This window comes from Balearica regulorum, chromosome 1 (genome assembly GCF_011004875.1).
Source record: "Balearica regulorum gibbericeps isolate bBalReg1 chromosome 1, bBalReg1.pri, whole genome shotgun sequence".
Taxonomy (NCBI): Eukaryota; Metazoa; Chordata; class Aves; order Gruiformes; family Gruidae; genus Balearica; species Balearica regulorum.
The window spans coordinates 85,190,016-85,217,029 of NC_046184.1; the positions used below are offsets into that span (position 1 = coordinate 85,190,016).

The window sequence follows — 27,014 nt, forward strand, 5'->3', positions numbered from 1 at the left end:
GTACCAGTAAAACAGATGAAAATCCCAAATTTAACAGCAAGGTACAGTAAACTAGATGAACAATTGGCAGAGCACTTAAAGGCATCCCAAAATGCGGAAGGATGGTGGGTAACACCAGAAAATCAGGTAATAGTGACCCCACAAGTTATGTTAGAACTTGCAAAAGAGAAACATGAGCAGACACACGGGGGCATAGATGCTATGGTTACAAGTTTAAGAACATCTGTAATGTGTCTAGGATAGGTAAATATGAGTGGAAGTATTGAAAAGTTATTCTTTCAAAACTTCCAAAGGGGAGAAAGGTAACCGTAGGATAGGGGCCGTGAAACAGAATCTATAGAATCAGGTTGAGATAATTAGTTTGTAACCAAGGTAATAGGTAATGAAGCTAACTGACCATGGCAAGGTACAACGCTGCTATGTTCCATGTACAGTCCCTACCAAACTGAACAATAGGTTCGGAGATACTAATCTTATGAAGTAAGTTGCTACGGACAGGTGCATCCACAGCAAGGGTACTGCGCATGCCTGCATGAAGGGGGTCACCCAGCAGACACGGGTGCAAGACCACTGACGACCACCAGAGACCCCTGAGGACCACCGACTCAAATCACTGAGCATGCGTGACGGGGAGGAGAATATGGAAATGGATTCCAAGAAATGATTATCATAGGACTGCCTTTTCTGAGAAAGATGATGAATACGTATGTTTTGATCCTACATACCCTGTGTGTTGGTGATCACCTGGCATGCACGTTGGGTGGAGCTATCCCCTGTGCATCCAGCGCTGCAATAAAGAATGCCTGCCTTTTAACACTACATTGGTGTTACGAGGTTTATTCCCGGATTTCAGTGACAGTTTTTGGCAACCCAGATGGGACTGCTTTTGAACCTCGACGGATCCGTGGGATCGCAGGACCTCCAGCCGGCACCGGGGACTTCTCGGGGAGAACCTCCGATCCCCGGACAGAAGAGCTCTGAGCAAGACCCCTGGGAGAGGTAAAGGCATTCTTATTTGATTTGAGTATTTGCATGAGTTGAAGGCCTTATTCAAGGAGCCCCGTGGCTCTCACCACCGCGACGGGACAGGCCCACACTGGGACAGGCCCGCACGAGGAGCAGAGGAGGCCTGCACCTGAAAGCTAGCAGAGTTGGGCTAGGGAGACGTCTCAGGTAAAAGCCTCCGCTAGGCAAAAGCCTGTGGAGCAGGGCCCACTGGGGAGGGAAAGCCTCCAAGATTGGGATTTCCAGTGGCAGGGGAAATCCCTGAGGGAGCTCTAACACGGGTTGGGGTCCCTCTAAGTGCTTGTGATAGTGCACAATCACAACCACTAAGTCCCTGGGAGATGGGTACTTTTCCGAGTAAGAAACCAATCCCACGAAAAACACCACTGGGATGTATTTTGGAACATTGGAAAGATCTGGGAAAAATTGATCCTTTGACTCGGAAACAATTCATTGAATATTGTAATCACTGGTGGCCACTGTACACTTTAGAGAGTGGGGAAAAGTGGCCAGAAAGTGGGACATTGCAGTATAACACAATTTTGCAATTGATGCTATTTTGTAAAAGGGAAGGTAAATGGAATGAAATGGCATATGTAGATTTGTTTTTCACACTGCGAAATCATTCGGAATGGCAAAGGCAATGATGTGAATTGGTTTCACCTAGTTCTGCAGTAATGGCATTAAAGGGGCAGGAACCTGACAAAAATATGAAAAAAGGTTGTTCAGCTTGTGATATTGGTAAACGGTGTTTTAAATGTGAATTTGAAGATGATGATGTTGAATTATTGGTTGCACCTCGCAGAAGGTTAGGAAATGATCAAGGGGATCAAAATCTGGGGGCCAATAAAGCTTCCGCCCCTCCTGTGGAAGGGGAGATGGAAGGATTCAGCCCGATTGCTGGGAGGACAAGGGAAAGAGGGGGAGGAGTTGGATTAACTCCCCTCCAGGCCCCTCTTCAACAGGCAGTTGGTGATGAGGGTCCGGTAATGGTAAAAGTTCCCTTCTCAATAACTGATTTAAGAGGATGGAAAGAAACTGCGGGCACTTGTTGGGATGATCCCGAAAGGGTTGCCAAAGTAGTAGAAACAATAATCAGAACCCAAAACCCCGACTGGGAGGATTTGCAAGTAATATTGGATACTTTGTTGGAAGACACTGAAAAGAAAATGGTATTAAATATGGCCAGAAAACAAGTGGAAGGAGCTCATGCTAATGGGATTATGCAAGGGACAGTGGACCAGAATTTTCCATCCACAGATCCTGAGTGGGACCCTAATCAACTGGGACCCAGAAGGATGTTTAGGTATCAGGTGGATTTTGTTTGGTGTTAGACATGCAATGCCAAAAGCAAGTAATCGGTCTAAACTTTATGAAGTGAGACAAGAATTAAATGAGTCCCCTTCAGCCTTTATGGAAAGATTGAAGGTGACTCCTAGAAAATATACTAATTTGGACCCAGAGAAGAAAAACAAACCACAAACAAAACCACAAGCAAACAAACAAAAACACCACAGAAGAAGCTATACAATTGGCCTCTGTATTTATGGGACAATCAGCCCTAGGAAAAAACTACAGAAATTGGAAGGAGCCGAGTCCAGAGACTTAGGTAAAATGCTTGAAGTAGCCTGGACTGTGTATAACAACAGAGAAAAAGAAAAAGAAGTCAGACAAATGCAAAGGGATGGAAAAATTCTGGCTATCTTGACTGAGAATAATAAACATGTAAAGCAAAACTCAGCTATAAATCAGCAGAGGTTGTTGGTGCGATGGGGCGAAAAGAGAACTGGCCTTTCTTGAAGCCGTTAGAATTTAAGCTGGGAAAACAGTGGGTAACACATCGATTTTTGTACATGCCTGAATGTCCGTTGCCTTTATTGGGACGAGATTTATTGAGCGAATTAGATGCACAAATAATTTTTAAAGATGGAGAAATCAGATTACTGATCAATACCAGAATCAAAGCCATAGAGGCGAGAGTGTTTATGTTACAGGATTCCTCCAAGGAGGAACAGATTTCAGAAGCGGTGGACAATGCAGTAACCCCTTTGGTATGGACAAGTGAAGTTCCAGGACGATCCAAACTGGCAGAACCGGTAAAGGTGAATTTAAAACCTGGAGCCAAGACGGTAAGACAAAAACCAGTATCCTATTAAGTGGGAGGCTCAGAAGGGATTAGAGAAATTAATTACAAAATGTTTAGAGTATGGGCTGTTAGTAGAATGTGAATCAGAATCCAATACCCCTATATTACCAGTAAGGAAATCCAGAGGTAAGGCATACCGATTGGTTCAGAACCTGAGGGCCGTAGATCAAATAGTTCAAGGTATACACCCAGTAGTGGCCAATCCATACACTTTACTGACATCTTTGAAGGAGGAACATAAATGGTTTACTGTACTGGATTTAAAGGATGCCTTCTTTTGCATACCTCTGGATACAGAAAGTCAAAGCATATTTGCTTTTGAATGGGAAACTCCTGCTACAGGACGAAAAACGCAACTAACATGGACTGTGCTTCCACAAGGATTTAAAAATAGCCCTACAATAATTGGAAATCAGTTGGCAAAAGAGTTAGAAATGTGGAAGAAACAGAATCAAGGAGAGGGTATATTATTACAGTATGTAGATGACATCCTGATAGCAGCAGAAAGTAAAGAAACATGTTTTGAAATGACCATCAGTTTATTGAATTTCCTGGGCCAGGGAGGATACAGAGTCTCCAGAAACAAGGCCCAGATAGGGAAAGAAGCAGTGATTTATTTGGGATTTGAGATATCTCAAGGACAGAGACAATTGGGAAACGAAAGAAAAGAAGCCATTTGTCAGATCCCCGAACCTAACAGCCCAAAGGAACTGAGAGCCTTTCTGGGAATGATTGGGTGGTGTCGACTCTGGATTCTAAATTATGGACTGTATGTGAAAACCCTAGACGAAGCCCTGAAGGAATCCAAAGACCAATACTTGGCTTGGACACCTAAATGCCACAAATCATTTAAAGAACTCAAAAAGGCATTAATGATGGCCCCTGCATTGGGTTTACCTGATCTGACTAAACCTTTTGAGCTGTTTGTGCATGAAAGGCAACATCTGGCCCTTGGAGTGCTGGCGCAACGGCTGGGATCTTGGAAGCGACCGGTGGGGTACTTCTCCAAACAACTTGACACCGTGAGTAAAGGATGGCCGGGATGTTTGCGTGCCGTGGCAGCAACGGTGCTGCTGATTTAGGAAGCTTGAAAATTGACTGTGGGCCAAAAGATAGTGGTATATGTACCGCATAGGGTAATAACTGTCTTAGAACAAAAGGGGGGTCACTGGCTATCCCCTAGCAGAATGTTGAAATATCAGGTTGTCCTATTGGAACAAGATGATGTGGAATTAAAAACCACAGCAATTGTAAATCCAGCAATGTTCCTGTCAACAGAAAATCCTACTGAGAAATTGGAACATGACTGTCTGTTAACCACTGAACAAGTTTATTCCAGCAGACCGGACCTGAAGGACGAACCCTTGAAGAATCCGGATCTGGAACTGTTTGCGGATGGAAGCAGTTTTGTGCAAGAAGGAAGGCGAATGGCCGGGTATGCTGTTGTTACCACCACCAAGATATTGGAGTCAGGGACACCACCTGCAAATACATCAGTGCAGAAAGCAGAATTGGTGGCGCTAAAGCAGGCCTTATGGATGGCAGAAGGGAAAAGGGTAAACATATGGACGGATTCCAAATATGCATTTGGTGTGAACCATGCTCATGGAGCCCTTTGGAAAGAAAGAGGACTGTTATCAGCCCAAGGATCACCTATAAGGCATAAGGAGGAAGTTCAACTCCTACAAGATGTGCAGAAACCAAAGGAAGTGGCCGTAATGGATTGCAAGGCTCATCAATTTGGTCAGACGGCTGTAAATATAGGTAATCGGTTGGCGGATAAAGCTGCAAAGGGGGCTGCAGAACAAGGTATCTTTGCACTAGTACCAGTAAAACAGATGAAAATCCCAAATTTAACAGCAAGGTACAGTAAACTAGATGAACAATTGGCAGAGCACTTAAAGGCATCCCAAAATGCGGAAGGATGGTGGGTAACACCAGAAAATCAGGTAATAGTGACCCCACAAGTTATGTTAGAACTTGCAAAAGAGAAACATGAGCAGACACACGGGGGCATAGATGCTATGGTTACAAGTTTAAGAACATCTGTAATGTGTCTAGGATAGGTAAATATGAGTGGAAGTATTGAAAAGTTATTCTTTCAAAACTTCCAAAGGGGAGAAAGGTAACCGTAGGATAGGGGCCGTGAAACAGAATCTATAGAATCAGGTTGAGATAATTAGTTTGTAACCAAGGTAATAGGTAATGAAGCTAACTGACCATGGCAAGGTACAACGCTGCTATGTTCCATGTACAGTCCCTACCAAACTGAACAATAGGTTCGGAGATACTAATCTTATGAAGTAAGTTGCTACGGACAGGTGCATCCACAGCAAGGGTACTGCGCATGCCTGCATGAAGGGGGTCACCCAGCAGACACGGGTGCAAGACCACTGACGACCACCAGAGACCCCTGAGGACCACCGACTCAAATCACTGAGCATGCGTGACGGGGAGGAGAATATGGAAATGGATTCCAAGAAATGATTATCATAGGACTGCCTTTTCTGAGAAAGATGATGAATACGTATGTTTTGATCCTACATACCCTGTGTGTTGGTGATCACCTGGCATGCACGTTGGGTGGAGCTATCCCCTGTGCATCCAGCGCTGCAATAAAGAATGCCTGCCTTTTAACACTACATTGGTGTTACGAGGTTTATTCCCGGATTTCAGTGACAGTTTTTGGCAACCCAGATGGGACTGCTTTTGAACCTCGACGGATCCGTGGGATCGCAGGACCTCCAGCCGGCACCGGGGACTTCTCGGGGAGAACCTCCGATCCCCGGACAGAAGAGCTCTGAGCAAGACCCCTGGGAGAGGTAAAGGCATTCTTATTTGATTTGAGTATTTGCATGAGTTGAAGGCCTTATTCAAGGAGCCCCGTGGCTCTCACCACCGCGACGGGACAGGCCCACACTGGGACAGGCCCGCACGAGGAGCAGAGGAGGCCTGCACCTGAAAGCTAGCAGAGTTGGGCTAGGGAGACGTCTCAGGTAAAAGCCTCCGCTAGGCAAAAGCCTGTGGAGCAGGGCCCACTGGGGAGGGAAAGCCTCCAAGATTGGGATTTCCAGTGGCAGGGGAAATCCCTGAGGGAGCTCTAACACGGGTTGGGGTCCCTCTAAGTGCTTGTGATAGTGCACAATCACAACCACTAAGTCCCTGGGAGATGGGTACTTTTCCGAGTAAGAAACCAATCCCACGAAAAACACCACTGGGATGTATTTTGGAACATTGGAAAGATCTGGGAAAAATTGATCCTTTGACTCGGAAACAATTCATTGAATATTGTAATCACTGGTGGCCACTGTACACTTTAGAGAGTGGGGAAAAGTGGCCAGAAAGTGGGACATTGCAGTATAACACAATTTTGCAATTGATGCTATTTTGTAAAAGGGAAGGTAAATGGAATGAAATGGCATATGTAGATTTGTTTTTCACACTGCGAAATCATTCGGAATGGCAAAGGCAATGATGTGAATTGGTTTCACCTAGTTCTGCAGTAATGGCATTAAAGGGGCAGGAACCTGACAAAAATATGAAAAAAGGTTGTTCAGCTTGTGATATTGGTAAACGGTGTTTTAAATGTGAATTTGAAGATGATGATGTTGAATTATTGGTTGCACCTCGCAGAAGGTTAGGAAATGATCAAGGGGATCAAAATCTGGGGGCCAATAAAGCTTCCGCCCCTCCTGTGGAAGGGGAGATGGAAGGATTCAGCCCGATTGCTGGGAGGACAAGGGAAAGAGGGGGAGGAGTTGGATTAACTCCCCTCCAGGCCCCTCTTCAACAGGCAGTTGGTGATGAGGGTCCGGTAATGGTAAAAGTTCCCTTCTCAATAACTGATTTAAGAGGATGGAAAGAAACTGCGGGCACTTGTTGGGATGATCCCGAAAGGGTTGCCAAAGTAGTAGAAACAATAATCAGAACCCAAAACCCCGACTGGGAGGATTTGCAAGTAATATTGGATACTTTGTTGGAAGACACTGAAAAGAAAATGGTATTAAATATGGCCAGAAAACAAGTGGAAGGAGCTCATGCTAATGGGATTATGCAAGGGACAGTGGACCAGAATTTTCCATCCACAGATCCTGAGTGGGACCCTAATCAACTGGGACCCAGAAGGATGTTTAGGTATCAGGTGGATTTTGTTTGGTGTTAGACATGCAATGCCAAAAGCAAGTAATCGGTCTAAACTTTATGAAGTGAGACAAGAATTAAATGAGTCCCCTTCAGCCTTTATGGAAAGATTGAAGGTGACTCCTAGAAAATATACTAATTTGGACCCAGAGAAGAAAAACAAACCACAAACAAAACCACAAGCAAACAAACAAAAACACCACAGAAGAAGCTATACAATTGGCCTCTGTATTTATGGGACAATCAGCCCTAGGAAAAAACTACAGAAATTGGAAGGAGCCGAGTCCAGAGACTTAGGTAAAATGCTTGAAGTAGCCTGGACTGTGTATAACAACAGAGAAAAAGAAAAAGAAGTCAGACAAATGCAAAGGGATGGAAAAATTCTGGCTATCTTGACTGAGAATAATAAACATGTAAAGCAAAACTCAGCTATAAATCAGCAGAGGTTGTTGGTGCGATGGGGCGAAAAGAGAACTGGCCTTTCTTGAAGCCGTTAGAATTTAAGCTGGGAAAACAGTGGGTAACACATCGATTTTTGTACATGCCTGAATGTCCGTTGCCTTTATTGGGACGAGATTTATTGAGCGAATTAGATGCACAAATAATTTTTAAAGATGGAGAAATCAGATTACTGATCAATACCAGAATCAAAGCCATAGAGGCGAGAGTGTTTATGTTACAGGATTCCTCCAAGGAGGAACAGATTTCAGAAGCGGTGGACAATGCAGTAACCCCTTTGGTATGGACAAGTGAAGTTCCAGGACGATCCAAACTGGCAGAACCGGTAAAGGTGAATTTAAAACCTGGAGCCAAGACGGTAAGACAAAAACCAGTATCCTATTAAGTGGGAGGCTCAGAAGGGATTAGAGAAATTAATTACAAAATGTTTAGAGTATGGGCTGTTAGTAGAATGTGAATCAGAATCCAATACCCCTATATTACCAGTAAGGAAATCCAGAGGTAAGGCATACCGATTGGTTCAGAACCTGAGGGCCGTAGATCAAATAGTTCAAGGTATACACCCAGTAGTGGCCAATCCATACACTTTACTGACATCTTTGAAGGAGGAACATAAATGGTTTACTGTACTGGATTTAAAGGATGCCTTCTTTTGCATACCTCTGGATACAGAAAGTCAAAGCATATTTGCTTTTGAATGGGAAACTCCTGCTACAGGACGAAAAACGCAACTAACATGGACTGTGCTTCCACAAGGATTTAAAAATAGCCCTACAATAATTGGAAATCAGTTGGCAAAAGAGTTAGAAATGTGGAAGAAACAGAATCAAGGAGAGGGTATATTATTACAGTATGTAGATGACATCCTGATAGCAGCAGAAAGTAAAGAAACATGTTTTGAAATGACCATCAGTTTATTGAATTTCCTGGGCCAGGGAGGATACAGAGTCTCCAGAAACAAGGCCCAGATAGGGAAAGAAGCAGTGATTTATTTGGGATTTGAGATATCTCAAGGACAGAGACAATTGGGAAACGAAAGAAAAGAAGCCATTTGTCAGATCCCCGAACCTAACAGCCCAAAGGAACTGAGAGCCTTTCTGGGAATGATTGGGTGGTGTCGACTCTGGATTCTAAATTATGGACTGTATGTGAAAACCCTAGACGAAGCCCTGAAGGAATCCAAAGACCAATACTTGGCTTGGACACCTAAATGCCACAAATCATTTAAAGAACTCAAAAAGGCATTAATGATGGCCCCTGCATTGGGTTTACCTGATCTGACTAAACCTTTTGAGCTGTTTGTGCATGAAAGGCAACATCTGGCCCTTGGAGTGCTGGCGCAACGGCTGGGATCTTGGAAGCGACCGGTGGGGTACTTCTCCAAACAACTTGACACCGTGAGTAAAGGATGGCCGGGATGTTTGCGTGCCGTGGCAGCAACGGTGCTGCTGATTTAGGAAGCTTGAAAATTGACTGTGGGCCAAAAGATAGTGGTATATGTACCGCATAGGGTAATAACTGTCTTAGAACAAAAGGGGGGTCACTGGCTATCCCCTAGCAGAATGTTGAAATATCAGGTTGTCCTATTGGAACAAGATGATGTGGAATTAAAAACCACAGCAATTGTAAATCCAGCAATGTTCCTGTCAACAGAAAATCCTACTGAGAAATTGGAACATGACTGTCTGTTAACCACTGAACAAGTTTATTCCAGCAGACCGGACCTGAAGGACGAACCCTTGAAGAATCCGGATCTGGAACTGTTTGCGGATGGAAGCAGTTTTGTGCAAGAAGGAAGGCGAATGGCCGGGTATGCTGTTGTTACCACCACCAAGATATTGGAGTCAGGGACACCACCTGCAAATACATCAGTGCAGAAAGCAGAATTGGTGGCGCTAAAGCAGGCCTTATGGATGGCAGAAGGGAAAAGGGTAAACATATGGACGGATTCCAAATATGCATTTGGTGTGAACCATGCTCATGGAGCCCTTTGGAAAGAAAGAGGACTGTTATCAGCCCAAGGATCACCTATAAGGCATAAGGAGGAAGTTCAACTCCTACAAGATGTGCAGAAACCAAAGGAAGTGGCCGTAATGGATTGCAAGGCTCATCAATTTGGTCAGACGGCTGTAAATATAGGTAATCGGTTGGCGGATAAAGCTGCAAAGGGGGCTGCAGAACAAGGTATCTTTGCACTAGTACCAGTAAAACAGATGAAAATCCCAAATTTAACAGCAAGGTACAGTAAACTAGATGAACAATTGGCAGAGCACTTAAAGGCATCCCAAAATGCGGAAGGATGGTGGGTAACACCAGAAAATCAGGTAATAGTGACCCCACAAGTTATGTTAGAACTTGCAAAAGAGAAACATGAGCAGACACACGGGGGCATAGATGCTATGGTTACAAGTTTAAGAACATCTGTAATGTGTCTAGGATAGGTAAATATGAGTGGAAGTATTGAAAAGTTATTCTTTCAAAACTTCCAAAGGGGAGAAAGGTAACCGTAGGATAGGGGCCGTGAAACAGAATCTATAGAATCAGGTTGAGATAATTAGTTTGTAACCAAGGTAATAGGTAATGAAGCTAACTGACCATGGCAAGGTACAACGCTGCTATGTTCCATGTACAGTCCCTACCAAACTGAACAATAGGTTCGGAGATACTAATCTTATGAAGTAAGTTGCTACGGACAGGTGCATCCACAGCAAGGGTACTGCGCATGCCTGCATGAAGGGGGTCACCCAGCAGACACGGGTGCAAGACCACTGACGACCACCAGAGACCCCTGAGGACCACCGACTCAAATCACTGAGCATGCGTGACGGGGAGGAGAATATGGAAATGGATTCCAAGAAATGATTATCATAGGACTGCCTTTTCTGAGAAAGATGATGAATATGTATGTTTTGATCCTACATACCCTGTGTGTTGGTGATCACCTGGCATGCACGTTGGGTGGAGCTATCCCCCGTGCATCCAGTGCTGCAATAAAGAATGCCTGCCTTTTAACACTACATTGGTGTTATGAGGTTTATTCCCGGATTTCGGTGACAGTATGGCATATCCTTTGGTCAGCTGGGGTCAGCTGTTCTGTCTGTGAACCCTCCCAACTCCTTGTGCACCCCCCAGCCATCCCGCTGGCAGGGCGGTGTGAGAAGCCTTGGCTCTGTGTAAGCACTGCTTAACAACAACAGGTCTATAAAACAAAAACATCTATATTATCAACACTGTTTCCAGCACAAATCCAAAACATAGCCCCATACTAGCTACTGTGAAGAAAACTAACCCTCTCAGCTGAAACCAGAACACTGGAAAATATAAACCTGCCTTCTCCTCCCTGAGAGAGTTCTCTAAGATCTGCATTTTCAGGGATGTATGGAATGTGGTTCATCCACCTCAGCCTAAGGAATGCTGGTCAGTGAGAAATCCACAAAAAGGTGAGCCCCCAAGTGTGTTCATGCCCTAGGGGAAATAGGATCAGCTCACAAGCAGTTTAATTATGTATGGTAGGGACAATTTCTTTTGACTCATCCTGCTTATATTTATGCACTGAGATTTTACTAATGAACAGGAAACAGAGTGTTCTTATATTCTTATTTAGACATTGTGACTGTTCACTCAACTCCTGCTCAGATTTTGGCTAACACAGCTTATGCTAAAGCCTGATGTATGCTGGGAGCAGCACCATTAGGTCAAAGCAGAGCACTACATAGGCGGAACAGGTGCCCGGAAAGAGCTAAAGGGCCATTATACAGCCATTATCACCTTCTGAGTGCTGGTTTCTGCAGCCATCATCTTTGTCTCCCAGTTTCTTCAGAATCTACTAACTTAGAGAAATGGTATAGACCAAACTTCCAAGCTGGAAGGTATAAAAACATCAGCTTACTCAAAAAAGTCTTTGAAGTAGATCCCACAGTAGCTGGACTGCTGAGGCGTTCATGCTTCCTGGTGTGGTACAGGGGACTGGTGTGATACAGTTGACATTCACTGTCAGCTAGGTAACTAATTTTTTTTCTTATTTTCTTTTTTCCTCATAAGTCGACAAATTAAGAGTTATGGGTTTAAAGTTATGAAACCTTGTGACTTGCATGGTGAATAAGTTAATTCACGTGATAGACTAGTCAAAGCAAAAGGGGACTGATCCACTGTTTGTCGTGTTTGTTGCATTTCTTAATGAACACATGAAATAAAGTTTAAATCACAGGGTATGTTGTCCTGTAAATTTGAGAGATCCAAATAGACCATGACAAGACATTTGATTTGATAGCTTCTCAAAACACTGAGTATATCCTAATGCTGATTTATATGCGTTCCCTTCTAGATAGACTTGACAGCTTCCCTCAGGTCAAGGCAAATCAAAAGGGTGAAGGATATGTAAGAGCTTGTTTTAGGGACAGAGAAATGTTGAAGGTTTTCAAGTACAAAAAACCAAGGCTGAAATATCATCTTTACTGGTCTGCACTGTAACAGTTCTTTAATATAAATAGCTTTGTTTTTTGCTTTCTTTTAAAGTATCTGAATACAAGTTTAACTATAGTGAGTAAGAATAATAAGAGAACATCCTTTAGCCCTACAGCCTAGCTGTTCATAAATCATCTTCTGTAACTGCAGAAAAAAAAAAGGGAAAAAAATCATTAAGTGTCATATTCATATTTATATGCATTTAAGATTTTATTGACTTATATATGATGCCAGCTTTATTAATGTTCTAGGTTAAAGTGTAGAAAAACTCATAGAGTTTGATTAAAATAAAATTGTGTTATCATATATCGCATGTACATCATTATAAGTATATTCCTATAATCACACTGTTACCCAAACTTTTTTTTTAGCTTCAGCTAAACAGCTTCAAAAGCTTGCAAAAAAAAAAAAAAAAAAAAAAAAAAAAGTATTTTTCTGTGATTTCAAGTATATCTGTAAAAGTGAAGTGTCAAAGCTATGGAGAAGCCCATGTATATCCTGGTTATGGAGGTTTATTAATGTTTATTTAAAACCCTTTTATCTTTCTCTATGAAAAAGTCGAGGCACACAAGCTTAAAAATGGAGCAGTAAAGTTCTATGTGTGCTTTAGCTTGTGAGATACTTTTCTCTTGTAAAACATACCCTGATTACCCACAGAACATCACCATAAGTACAGGTGTTTATGGATCAGATTTTTATTTATGGCTCCGTTCTTTTTTGCCAGAGGAGAAGTGTCTTAAAGTGAGCGTAACTAACTGCATGAGTTCTTTTCTCAGGGTGTGATAAGAATTATGAAATATAGTAGGATTTGTGTACACTGTTGCACAGTGAAAGGCAGCTTGATAAACAGATTACACTCATCAAACTAGGAAAAAGTTATTGATGTCACTCACATTCAGCCCACCTTCCCCTCCATGTTTAACTGTTTGCAGAACCAGCTTTTAGTTCATTTTAGCCAGTATATAATAACATTTTTGGAATAATCTGAACAGTGTAAAAATGGATAGTTGTGACATATAGAAATAGTAGTATTCTGTCTTTCTTTCAGTTACAAGCACATTTTGAGTGCACATATCAAATATATACCTATATCTGTTAATTAAAAGTACTTCAAATAATGTCACTTTATGCCTCTATCTTGTATGATCATCAACCAGAAAGATTTCTTCTTCCTCCCACATAGCGCTGCTGATCTCATAAAATGCAAGCTATGTTTCTTAGTCGTGCTATTGTGTGACTGATACCTGTGAATATTGAAATATTAAGATCAATTCAAGCAATTAGAGCCATTGCTCAACGGATGTAACCAAACAAAAGGGGAACCATTGTAACTTAGAAAATAATTAGTTGTAAGGTAAGACGCTCTGGAACAATTTCATTTTAAACAGCTCGGCCTTGGAAGAACAGATGCGCAAAGAAAAGAAAGTTACAAGGTGATCACAAAACCAGCCTTGAGGGATAAGGTATAGGTGATACCAGGACTGAGTCTGAAGACCCCTGACGACCACCCGGAGGTGCCAACAAACATGCGTGAAAGACATTAGCATATGCTAACGAGTTCCTGGAAAATCCATGAATGTGATAAGCACTACTCAGAAATATACTGAATATGTATATTAACATAGTATAAATACTTGCTAGTTGTGTCTTTTGGGTGTGCACGTTAGGTGGAGTTATCCTCCGTGCACCCAGTGCTGCTAAAAAGAATGCCTGCTTTCTAAAACTTCAAAATAAGTTTTACAGAGTGAATTATTTTGCTGCTTTCTGGTAATATGACCCTCACTTTATTCACTGTCTTGCTGTATGATATCTGTATAATGTAAGGAAGCAAAACTGCTAAGCATAACTGTTTGCAGAGTCAAATGCTTTGTTTTTAAATTTATTTTTTAGTCATATGTGTAAGATTGGGAGCAAAGAAATTAATATTGTTTGGTGATCATATGTGAGGTTTTGCACAGAGGTGTCAGAAAGCAACCTCTGCTTGTCACCGAAATCCGGGAATAAACCTCATAACACCAATGTAGTGTTAAAAGGCAGGCATTCTTTATTGCAGCGCTGGATGCACGGGGGATAGCTCCACCCAACGTGCATGCCAGGTGATCACCAACACACAGGGTATGTAGGATCAAAACATACGTATTCATCATCTTTCTCAGAAAAGGCAGTCCTATGATAATCATTTCTTGGAATCCATTTCCATATTCTCCTCCCCATCACGCATGCTCAGTGATTTGAGTCGGTGGTCCTCAGGGGTCTCTGGTGGTCGTCAGTGGTCTTGCACCCGTGTCTGCTGGGTGACCCCCTTCATGCAGGCATGCGCAGTACCCTTGCTGTGGATGCACCTGTCCGTAGCAACTTACTTCATAAGATTAGTATCTCCGAACCTATTGTTCAGTTTGGTAGGGACTGTACATGGAACATAGCAGCGTTGTACCTTGCCATGGTCAGTTAGCTTCATTACCTATTACCTTGGTTACAAACTAATTATCTCAACCTGATTCTATAGATTCTGTTTCACGGCCCCTATCCTACGGTTACCTTTCTCCCCTTTGGAAGTTTTGAAAGAATAACTTTTCAATACTTCCACTCATATTTACCTATCCTAGACACATTACAGATGTTCTTAAACTTGTAACCATAGCATCTATGCCCCCGTGTGTCTGCTCATGTTTCTCTTTTGCAAGTTCTAACATAACTTGTGGGGTCACTATTACCTGATTTTCTGGTGTTACCCACCATCCTTCCGCATTTTGGGATGCCTTTAAGTGCTCTGCCAATTGTTCATCTAGTTTACTGTACCTTGCTGTTAAATTTGGGATTTTCATCTGTTTTACTGGTACTAGTGCAAAGATACCTTGTTCTGCAGCCCCCTTTGCAGCTTTATCCGCCAACCGATTACCTATATTTACAGCCGTCTGACCAAATTGATGAGCCTTGCAATCCATTACGGCCACTTCCTTTGGTTTCTGCACATCTTGTAGGAGTTGAACTTCCTCCTTATGCCTTATAGGTGATCCTTGGGCTGATAACAGTCCTCTTTCTTTCCAAAGGGCTCCATGAGCATGGTTCACACCAAATGCATATTTGGAATCCGTCCATATGTTTACCCTTTTCCCTTCTGCCATCCATAAGGCCTGCTTTAGCGCCACCAATTCTGCTTTCTGCACTGATGTATTTGCAGGTGGTGTCCCTGACTCCAATATCTTGGTGGTGGTAACAACAGCATACCCGGCCATTCGCCTTCCTTCTTGCACAAAACTGCTTCCATCCGCAAACAGTTCCAGATCCGGATTCTTCAAGGGTTCGTCCTTCAGGTCCGGTCTGCTGGAATAAACTTGTTCAGTGGTTAACAGACAGTCATGTTCCAATTTCTCAGTAGGATTTTCTGTTGACAGGAACATTGCTGGATTTACAATTGCTGTGGTTTTTAATTCCACATCATCTTGTTCCACTAGGACAACCTGATATTTCAACATTCTGCTAGGGGATAGCCAGTGACCCCCCTTTTGTTCTAAGACAGTTATTACCCTATGCGGTACATATACCACTATCTTTTGGCCCACAGTCAATTTTCAAGCTTCCTAAATCAGCAGCACCGTTGCTGCCACGGCACGCAAACATCCCGGCCATCCTTTACTCACGGTGTCAAGTTGTTTGGAGAAGTACCCCACCGGTCGCTTCCAAGATCCCAGCCGTTGCGCCAGCACTCCAAGGGCCAGATGTTGCCTTTCATGCACAAACAGCTCAAAAGGTTTAGTCAGATCAGGTAAACCCAATGCAGGGGCCATCATTAATGCCTTTTTGAGTTCTTTAAATGATTTGTGGCATTTAGGTGTCCAAGCCAAGTATTGGTCTTTGGATTCCTTCAGGGCTTCGTCTAGGGTTTTCACATACAGTCCATAATTTAGAATCCAGAGTCGACACCACCCAATCATTCCCAGAAAGGCTCTCAGTTCCTTTGGGCTGTTAGGTTCGGGGATCTGACAAATGGCTTCTTTTCTTTCGTTTCCCAATTGTCTCTGTCCTTGAGATATCTCAAATCCCAAATAAATCACTGCTTCTTTCCCTATCTGGGCCTTGTTTCTGGAGACTCTGTATCCTCCCTGGCCCAGGAAATTCAATAAACTGATGGTCATTTCAAAACATGTTTCTTTACTTTCTGCTGCTATCAGGATGTCATCTACATACTGTAATAATATACCCTCTCCTTGATTCTGTTTCTTCCACATTTCTAACTCTTTTGCCAACTGATTTCCAATTATTGTAGGGCTATTTTTAAATCCTTGTGGAAGCACAGTCCATGTTAGTTGCGTTTTTCGTCCTGTAGCAGGAGTTTCCCATTCAAAAGCAAATATGCTTTGACTTTCTGTATCCAGAGGTATGCAAAAGAAGGCATCCTTTAAATCCAGTACAGTAAACCATTTATGTTCCTCCTTCAAAGATGTCAGTAAAGTGTATGGATTGGCCACTACTGGGTGTATACCTTGAACTATTTGATCTACGGCCCTCAGGTTCTGAACCAATCGGTATGCCTTACCTCTGGATTTCCTTACTGGTAATATAGGGGTATTGGATTCTGATTCACATTCTACTAACAGCCCATACTCTAAACATTTTGTAATTAATTTCTCTAATCCCTTCTGAGCCTCCCACTTAATAGGATACTGGTTTTTGTCTTACCGTCTTGGCTCCAGGTTTTAAATTCACCTTTACCGGTTCTGCCAGTTTGGATCGTCCTGGAACTTCACTTGTCCATACCAAAGGGGTTACTGCATTGTCCACCGCTTCTGAAATCTGTTCCTCCTTGGAGGAATCCTGTAACATAAACACTCTCGCCTCTATGGCTTTGATTCTGGTATTGATCAGTAATCTGATTTCTCCATCTTTAAAAATTATTTGTGCATCTAATTCGCTCAATAAATCTCGTCCCAATAAAGGCAACGGACATTCAGGCATGTACAAAAATCGATGTGTTACCCACTGTTTTCCCAGCTTAAATTCTAACGGCTTCAAGAAAGGCCAGTTCTCTTTTCGCCCCATCGCACCAACAACCTCTGCTGATTTATAGCTGAGTTTTGCTTTACATGTTTATTATTCTCAGTCAAGATTGCCAGAATTTTTCCATCCCTTTGCATTTGTCTGACTTCTTTTTCTTTTTCTCTGTTGTTATACACAGTCCAGGCTACTTCAAGCATTTTACCTAAGTCTCTGGACTCGGCTCCTTCCAATTTCTGTAGTTTTTTCCTAGGGCTGATTGTCCCATAAATACAGAGGCCAATTGTATAGCTTCTTCTGTGGTGTTTTTGTTTGTTTGCTTGTGGTTTTGTTTGTGGTTTGTTTTTCTTCTCTGGGTCCAAATTAGTATATTTTCTAGGAGTCACCTTCAATCTTTCCATAAAGGCTGAAGGGGACTCATTTAATTCTTGTCTCACTTCATAAAGTTTAGACCGATTACTTGCTTTTGGCATTGCATGTCTAACACCAAACAAAATCCACCTGATACCTAAACATCCTTCTGGGTCCCAGTTGATTAGGGTCCCACTCAGGATCTGTGGATGGAAAATTCTGGTCCACTGTCCCTTGCATAATCCCATTAGCATGAGCTCCTTCCACTTGTTTTCTGGCCATATTTAATACCATTTTCTTTTCAGTGTCTTCCAACAAAGTATCCAATATTACTTGCAAATCCTCCCAGTCGGGGTTTTGGGTTCTGATTATTGTTTCTACTACTTTGGCAACCCTTTCGGGATCATCCCAACAAGTGCCCGCAGTTTCTTTCCATCCTCTTAAATCAGTTATTGAGAAGGGAACTTTTACCATTACCGGACCCTCATCACCAACTGCCTGTTGAAGAGGGGCCTGGAGGGGAGTTAATCCAACTCCTCCCCCTCTTTCCCTTGTCCTCCCAGCAATCGGGCTGAATCCTTCCATCTCCCCTTCCACAGGAGGGGCGGAAGCTTTATTGGCCCCCAGATTTTGATCCCCTTGATCATTTCCTAACCTTCTGCGAGGTGCAACCAATAATTCAACATCATCATCTTCAAATTCACATTTAAAACACCGTTTACCAATATCACAAGCTGAACAACCTTTTTTCATATTTTTGTCAGGTTCCTGCCCCTTTAATGCCATTACTGCAGAACTAGGTGAAACCAATTCACATCATTGCCTTTGCCATTCCGAATGATTTCGCAGTGTGAAAAACAAATCTACATATGCCATTTCATTCCATTTACCTTCCCTTTTACAAAATAGCATCAATTGCAAAATTGTGTTATACTGCAATGTCCCACTTTCTGGCCACTTTTCCCCACTCTCTAAAGTGTACAGTGGCCACCAGTGATTACAATATTCAATGAATTGTTTCCGAGTCAAAGGATCAATTTTTCCCAGATCTTTCCAATGTTCCAAAATACATCCCAGTGGTGTTTTTCGTGGGATTGGTTTCTTACTCGGAAAAGTACCCATCTCCCAGGGACTTAGTGGTTGTGATTGTGCACTATCACAAGCACTTAGAGGGACCCCAACCCGTGTTAGAGCTCCCTCAGGGATTTCCCCTGCCACTGGAAATCCCAGTCTTGGAGGCTTTCCCTCCCCAGTGGGCCCTGCTCCACAGGCTTTTGCCTAGCGGAGGCTTTTACCTGAGACGTCTCCCTAGCCCAACTCTGCTAGCTTTCAGGTGCAGGCCTCCTCTGCTCCTCGTGCGGGCCTGTCCCAGTGTGGGCCTGTCCCGTCGCGGTGGTGAGAGCCACGGGGCTCCTTGAATAAGGCCTTCAACTCATGCAAATACTCAAATCAAATAAGAATGCCTTTACCTCTCCCAGGGGTCTTGCTCAGAGCTCTTCTGTCCGGGGATCGGAGGTTCTCCCCGAGAAGTCCCCGGTGCCGGCTGGAGGTCCTGCGATCCCACGGATCCGTCGAGGTTCAAAAGCAGTCCCATCTGGGTTGCCAAAAACTGTCACTGAAATCCGGGAATAAACCTCGTAACACCAATGTAGTGTTAAAAGGCAGGCATTCTTTATTGCAGCGCTGGATGCACAGGGGATAGCTCCACCCAACGTGCATGCCAGGTGATCACCAACACACAGGGTATGTAGGATCAAAACATACATATTCATCATCTTTCTCAGAAAAGGCAGTCCTATGATAATCATTTCTTGGAATCCATTTCCATATTCTCCTCCCCATCACGCATGCTCAGTGATTTGAGTCGGTGGTCCTCAGGCGTCTCTGGTGGTCGTCAGTGGTCTTGCACCCATGTCCGCTGGGTGACCCCCTTCATGCAGGCATGCGCAGTATCCTTGTTGTAGGTGCACCTGTCCGTAGCAACTTACTTCATAAGATTAATATCTCCAAACCTATTGTTCAGTTTGGTAGGGACTGTACATGGAACATAGCAGCATTGTACCTTGCCATGGTCAGTTAGCTTCATTACCTATTATCTTAGTTACAAACTAATTATCTCAACCTGATTCTATAGTTTCTGTTTCATGGCCCCTATCCTATGGTTACATCTGGATATAAGATATGGGGAAATAGGAGGGAAGAAAGTGTGACTCTGATTTTAAGAGTCTTAATGCCACATGACAGGTTTGCATGAATTATGTTTTCTGTCACAACAGTTCTTACTTGCAGGATTTAACAGGTCTTCTTTACAGGGTCATACTTTGTCCTGCCTAGAGTGCTGCACATGTCATCAGCAGGTTCAAGTCTTGTCATAGACATGGCAAGGAGAAGGGAGGGGAAGAAGAAAGCCTGTCCTGTATTTTTGGTGCAGTTGAACACGGAATCCATATTTTTTTACTATTTCTTCTTCCTTTTGTCTCCCATATATCCATTATAGTGGGATGAGGTAAGTGTCCTGGATGACAAGAAGCGCCTGATCCGAACCTTTCAAGTCTGTAATGTGGCTGAACCAGGTCAGAATAACTGGTTGCATACTCACTTCATAGAGTGACGCGGAGCCCACCGAGTCCATGTCTGCCTCCCTTTTTCAGTGAGAGACTGTGCCAGCATGCGCACTGTGGCCTCTTCTTGCAAGGAGACTTTCACACTCTACTACCACCAGTTGGAGGCTGACATAGCCTCTCAGGAACTGCTAGAGTGGCGTGAGGGCCCCTGGACCAAAGTGGATACTATTGCAGCTGATGAAAGTTTTTCCCAGGTGGACAGTACTGGAAAGGTGGTGAAGATGAATGTCAAACTACGTAGCTTTGGGCCACTCACCAAGCATGGCTTCTACCTGGCCTTGCAGGATTCAGGAGCCTGCATGTCCCTGGTGGCAGTCCAAGTCTTTTTCTACAAGTGCCCAGCTGTGGTGAAAGGATTTGCCTCCTTCCCTGAAACTTTTGCTGGAGGGGAGAGTACCTCACTGGTGGAGTCACCTGGGACATGTGTACCAAATGCTGAAGAGACAAGCACGACTGGGTCTTCAGGTGTTCGGTTGCACTGCAATGGAGAAGGGGAGTGGATGGTGGCCATTGGACGATGCACCTGCAAGGCTGGCTACCAGCCTGTTGATGATGAACAAGCCTGCCAAGGCGAGAGACCCTATTTCCCCACCCCTTAGGCAGCCACTTCTTTGTTGGTTCTCTGTGTTAGTAGTATTTGGCATTTGCCAAAAGTTCACAGAGCTAGGAGATTAAATGATTTCTCACAGAAAATGCTTAGTAGTAGCCTCTTCTGACACTTCTAGCACCTCAGACTGGAGTTGGTGCTAAGAACATGATTGGAAACTCAACTCACCAATTGCAAATGCAATGGATAGTTAATGGTTGTCAATGTTACCTTAAATTCCTGTTTCATGAAATGATTGGGTAATGCAGAATAACTTTATTAAAATACAGTTCATTGTGCTGGAGACTTATAAAGCAATTAAAATTGGTAAGTGTTTTTTATTTTTTTAAGCTTCAAGAATGATTAAAATGTGTGTGCCTTTTTATCCTGCTCATTCTGAAGGAAATGTAACTGCATTCATAGTGTGCTGCTCCTTAGACAGAAAGCTCAGATGGACATAGAGCAGCTCTATATGGCACTAGCTTTGTTGTCTGCATCAGTAGCATGACTTGTTCACAGTCCAGGTAAACTTCCAGTCAATAATTTAGTATCGGATAGTAGTATGAAGCACTGAAAAACATGGAAATTAGGCTTGGCAAATAAAAATAGGGATTTTTTTTAAAAATCTATCTTCCCTTTTTCTGTAGCATTCAAGGAAAGCTGATACTCCCTTGCAGCCCCATTATCACAGAGGTAGGAGATAGATAAAAATGGTAAATATTTTAAGGAATAACTGAAATAACAACAGTCTATCAAACTACAAACCACTATTCCCATCATTTACTTCCTGAGATTCTATGAGTAGCTTAGAACAGCCAAAGACAACGAAATAATGAACCTTAATGTTAGAAGGTACTTTCTCTACTCATGGTTCTCATAAATTCTTCCGGCTTGATCACCATTCCTGATCTCCTGCTAACAATATGTTGCTGTCTTGTCTGAATGGAACTATGTTCAGCTAGTGTAGTTTGTCCCCTTGCTTGGTGTTTCTCTGCATGGAGTCCTTTCTAGGACTTCTCTTCTGTATGTTCTCCTTTCTCCTAAGAACAGAAGTAGACTGTGATACAGACTTGCTACAGTGTTCTATATGAAATACAGAACAAAAGCAATATAGCCCAAGGGCAGATTTATACTGATGCTACTGCAGAGACCTCTGCAGAACAAAAAGAGTGAGAAACAGCAGAGGGAACACCAAGGTCAGAGGAGGAGGGGAGGTACGCCAGGCACTTGAGCAGATGTTCTCTGCAGCTTGTGGAAGAGCCCATGCTGGAGCAGATGTCCACGCTGCAGCCGGTGGAGGATCTCATGCCGGACCAGATGGATATTTCCTGAAGGAACTGTGGCTTGTGGAGAGCCCCCACTGGGGCAGGGGAAGAGTGTGAGAGGGAAGGAGTGACAGAGAGAAACTGCACACCCCATATCCTACCCTGTGAGGCTTGGGTGGAGTAGAGGAGTTTGGAGTGAAAAGAGTTAAGTTGAGCTTGGGAGAGGGGGGAGGAAAAGTGTTGTTTTAATGTTTGGTTTTGTTTTCTCATTACTCAAATCTATTTTAATCAGCAATAATTTAAATTACTTTTCCCCAAGCCAAGTCTGTTTTGCCTGTGATAGTAATTGGTAAACAATCTCCCTGTCTTTATCTCTACCCATGAGCTTTCTCATCCTATTTTCTCCCTTTGTCTTGCTGAGGAGGGGGAGTGCAAGAGTGCCTGGATGGGCATTTGGCTGTTTGCCAAGGTTAACCCACCATGTCAGATGGAGAAGAGGATTCCATAAAATTGCCTGTGTCCTGTGGCCATATGTAGTGCCTTCTGATTGCAGAAGGAATCACGTCTGTATTACTGATAGCTACAGGAGCTAGTAACTGTACACAGCTGTTTGAGGGCTCATTTGGGAAGAATATTGCATGATTATTTTTGTGGTATTAAAAGATGCCCTTCCTCACCAGCCTGGATAAACCTTTTTCAGTGTGTGTGAGGCTAAGTAAATGTTAAGATTTGTGTTAAATACTATTAGCAAAAAAAAACCCCAAAAAACCACAAACAAACAAACAAACAAACAAAAACCAAACACCACAACAACAAAAAAACCCCAACCAACCCCACAATAAGCTCTTCTCAAATTTTAATAACTTAAAAGATGCTTTCTTTAAAACCATAGAATAATTTACATTGCAGGGACCTGTAGAAGTCATCTGCTCTAACCCCATGCTCAAACCAGGACCAAACTGGGTTAGGTCACTCAAGGCCTATTCTAGTCTAGTCTAGCTTTCATTATTCCTAAAGATGAAGATTCCACAATGTCCCTGGACAACTGTTCCATGTTTGACAATAGCCATGGTGAAATTTCTTTTTCCTATATAGAAGGAGATTGTAATAAGATGTAATAAGAGATTAATACAACTTATGTCTGTTGTCTCATATTCTACCATCTTGTGCTGCCACCTTCTTCATATCCTCCCATTAGGTGGCTGATGCCAGCCGTAAGTTCCCCTCCACCTCAGCTTTCTCTTCTTTAAAATGAACAAACCCAGCGTCGTAGCCTCTCCTGAGTAAGAGCTTTAACTTCCGAGGTAAACTCCTGATTGATAATAATGTTTGGTGCCTTGTGCTAGATCACCTATTTTTGTTTTTTTGTTTGTTTTTTGTTTGTTTTTTTTTATGTATTGCTCCTTTCATCAGCTTCTTCAGCCTTATTCTGCTACACGCACATACATTTTGGTGCTTTTCAAGTAGTTTGCTGCTTTTCCTATATCCAAAGGTTGCTTTCTACTCATATTCAATCCTTCCCCTGCCCAAATCTTTCCTCTCTTGTTTTGCCATTTTTTCTTCACACAGCCCATTCCCTGGCAGTCCTCCCAATATATAACTTGCGTGTATATATACATATATATATATGTAGAGTAATTGCTTCAACTCCACCTCTTTTACCTGAAAATCCTTTACTCAACTGATCTCCTATCAACAGTTCAGCAGGAAACAGTTCTTGGTCACTTCATTTGTTCTATCTCAGTTGATTTGATGCTGTCCTTTTCCATTTAAAGAAAACCAAACAAAACAAAAGCCACACTCTTCTCTCCTTATGTTTCTTTCATTTTCCACTGTCTCTTCCCCACCTAAACAGTTGTAGTAACTATGATTGAAACTCTAGATTAACCTAGGGCCCTATTGCTTCATCACGCCTTGCTTCTAACTCTGGCTGATCCCACCTTTTTCAGAACAAGATGCAAGATACACAGTCACTGTGGAGTAGACTGCCCCAGTAGGAAATTACTTTCTATCACCGTAAGCTAGTCATAGACTTATTTCTTGGGGGGAGGGCAGGAGGAGGAAGCAGTGTTTTATCTAAAAGTTACTTAGATTTTTCTTTTCTAGTATGTCTTCTGCATGCTAATTATGCCATCTGTCTTGCATTATAAGAAAGGAATGTCTAAATCATATTTCTACAATATTATCAATTATTAAATCCTTTCTATCATCCTGCTTTCTGTAACTGCCAAACTTCATCCCTCTTTCCAGCTGATTCAGTTCAGGGCTTATTCTAGCAGTGCCTCCCATTATCTAGTTAAAGGAAGTGGCATGGCGCATACCAGTTATTTTCTCTTTCAAACTCCATGCTGATTCTGCTTTGCCTAGAGTCATTCTCATTTGAGGCCCTCTGAAGCTCTGTATGTCCTGTTTTCCCTAGGCCTCAAATTCAGCTGTGTCCATTCAACCCTCCCACTTTGATTCCAGCTTTGACACTCTGTTCATTTTCGATACTCTCACATCTAGTATTCATTCTTGCTACTCCACAGTACACCTGGGAGCAGAACTCTCATATAAGAAACACATCACTTGTCTCAGTCAAGAACAGGGCAATTTTATGCTCTTCTAAATGCCTTCCTATGTCCCAGCTCAGTTCCAGGTCATATCTGGGTACAAAAAGTCAGTGCCACCTGTATCACATTCCCTAAAAACACTGCTGGGGGTACATAAAGCTCTGTTGAAGTTTCTGACAGCCCTTCTTGGTCCCTCTCTCCTTGCTGTATTCCGTTTAGCTCTGGGAATATTTCCTCTGCCTTTATTGTCAAAGTGAGCTCTCCAATACCTCTTTCTCTTGACTTCTTTGTTCTTTGTCTGTTTCCTCCCCATTTTCTTTTTCTTCAGACACACACAGGTTCCAGCACTTTTCTCTGCTGGTTTTGATATTTGTTATTGTTAGAAGTCTGTGAGAAACTGCTCCTCTAGCCTCACAAGTGGAACTTTTCTCCAGTGAGCAGTCAGTCAAATAAAGACAACACAGGGGCAAGTGTTGTAGTGAGGAGCTGAGGAAAATTGGGTCAGTATCTCTGAGATAAGCTGTGGCCAGCTGAACTCTTGTGGCATTCTGACACTGTGCCAAGGTATGAAAAATGACTGAGACAAGCTGAGGGAAAAGCGCTTGTGCACTCCAAACTCTGCCTTCTCCTTTCATAGTAACCTCAATTTGATGGGAAGTGGCAGCTTGCTCTGCCCCCTGAGGTGCTAGCTCTGCAACCCTGTGTCTTTGCATTGGATATTGTGAATCCATGAGAGCTAAATCTATGTTTTCTTGAAAAGTACTGGCACCTGGGTGATGATTAAGTCTTACTACCCCCATGATGGCACCTGTGGCTTAACTCGCGTTGGTGTTTTGTGTGAGGTACACAGTGGAGGTGTTTCAGGAGAAGCTGCTCTTGTTCAGGCTTTCTCTGGGATGGTCCTGAAATGGTAATGTTCACTAAAGCAAAACATGCTAGTCCTAGTGATGGTGGGCTTACTTCAGCTTGGGTATTTGCTATGACTGTCTCCAGCGAGCACAGTAGTCATCTGCAGAGATTGTAGGACCACAGCAAGTGGACATGATGCTATGAACTGCAGTAAGAAGGGAATGTAAGGTACATGAAAACTGAAAAATCTTATGGCATGAAAAAAGAGATCCTTCAGAATCAAATGAGAGATGGATTCGGTCTGTGTGTGGCAAATCAGCCCAAAGCTCACTGTAACTGCTGGAATAAAAGAAAGTGGCTTTTGCCTTAGATTTAGATTGCCAAGGGATTTTTTTCTCTTTCCTCCCAACTTGACCTTTGATACAATATTTATAGAATGACTGGCCTGAGGCAATGCCAGGAAAAGCTCCATGTCATGGGAACAATTATTGTTGCTATCTGTGGGCTAAAGTCCTGAGTGCAGTGAGCTAGCATATCTTAGGTAATTTTGGAAAGGGATAAAGGTGCTCGTGAACGTAAGCAGCTCCCTGACTGGATGCAGAGGCAGGGGTCAGGGTTTAGGTGGAAGCAGAAAGGTGTGGCCTCCCATGGAGGCCATTCTTTAGCTACATGGAGGTCAGTTAGTGTCTACTGTAGTCAGTCTGGCCTTATTGGCTAAAATTGCAAATGTAAAATATAACAAATTTTAGGTCATAGTCTTTTTTTTATTATTTTTATTTTTCCTTTTTTTCTTGCAACTATCTTTTCATTAGGAAGGTGGAGGAGGGATGTGAATCATGTTTAATCACTGCAAATCAGCTTTGCTTGCGGTATGCTGTATTTCAGTTTCCTGTTTTTCTTCTGGAAGTAAAAATACCCAGGGGCAGAATGGGAGTTTCAAAGCATGATCCTTTCTCTGTATCTGCCATCCCTGCTGGAAATGCCAGTGTGAGATTATAGGTTTATGTAGTCATTAATTTTTTTCACTAGACAATACAAAAATAATCACTGCAGAAAGATCTTTCCTCCCAAGTTGCTCTGGATTACGCTCCCTAGTTCTTCAGCTGCCATTTCTGTCATGTGAATTGAACTGGGAGGTGAGACTCTTAATTATTGCTTTTCTTTACACTTTTCTGTGTCTCCTTTAAACTCTTTCCTCCGGTTTCTCCCTCAGAGGGAACCTGCCAATCCTATTCTCGTTTCACTTCTGAACATCTAAAATCAGATATGGCCTCATGTCAAGAACTTTCCATTCATTGTTCCCTGTCCACCCACAATCACGTATATGGTGAAAGATCTTGTAGTGGGGCAGCCAAGACCACAGGGATATATCCACACATTTTAATTTGCATATGTTTAAGGAAAATCACAGAACAGCTGAACTTGGAAAACATCTCTGGAGGATATCTTAAATGCCCCTTGCTCAAACAGGGTCACCTCGAGCAGGTTGCTCTGCACTTTTGCATATGTCCAAGGTTGGAGACTCCACAACCCCTCTGGGTAACCTGCTCTGGTGCTCGGTCACCCTTATGGTAAAAA

General features: G+C 42.8%; 1 pseudogene; it reads left to right on the forward strand.

Moving 5' to 3' along the window:
* The first annotated feature begins 19,745 nt into the window (after positions 1 to 19,745).
* LOC104642730 (ephrin type-B receptor 5 pseudogene) lies at positions 19,746 to 21,097 on the forward strand (annotated as a pseudogene).
* Positions 21,098 to 27,014: the final 5,917 nt, after the last annotated feature.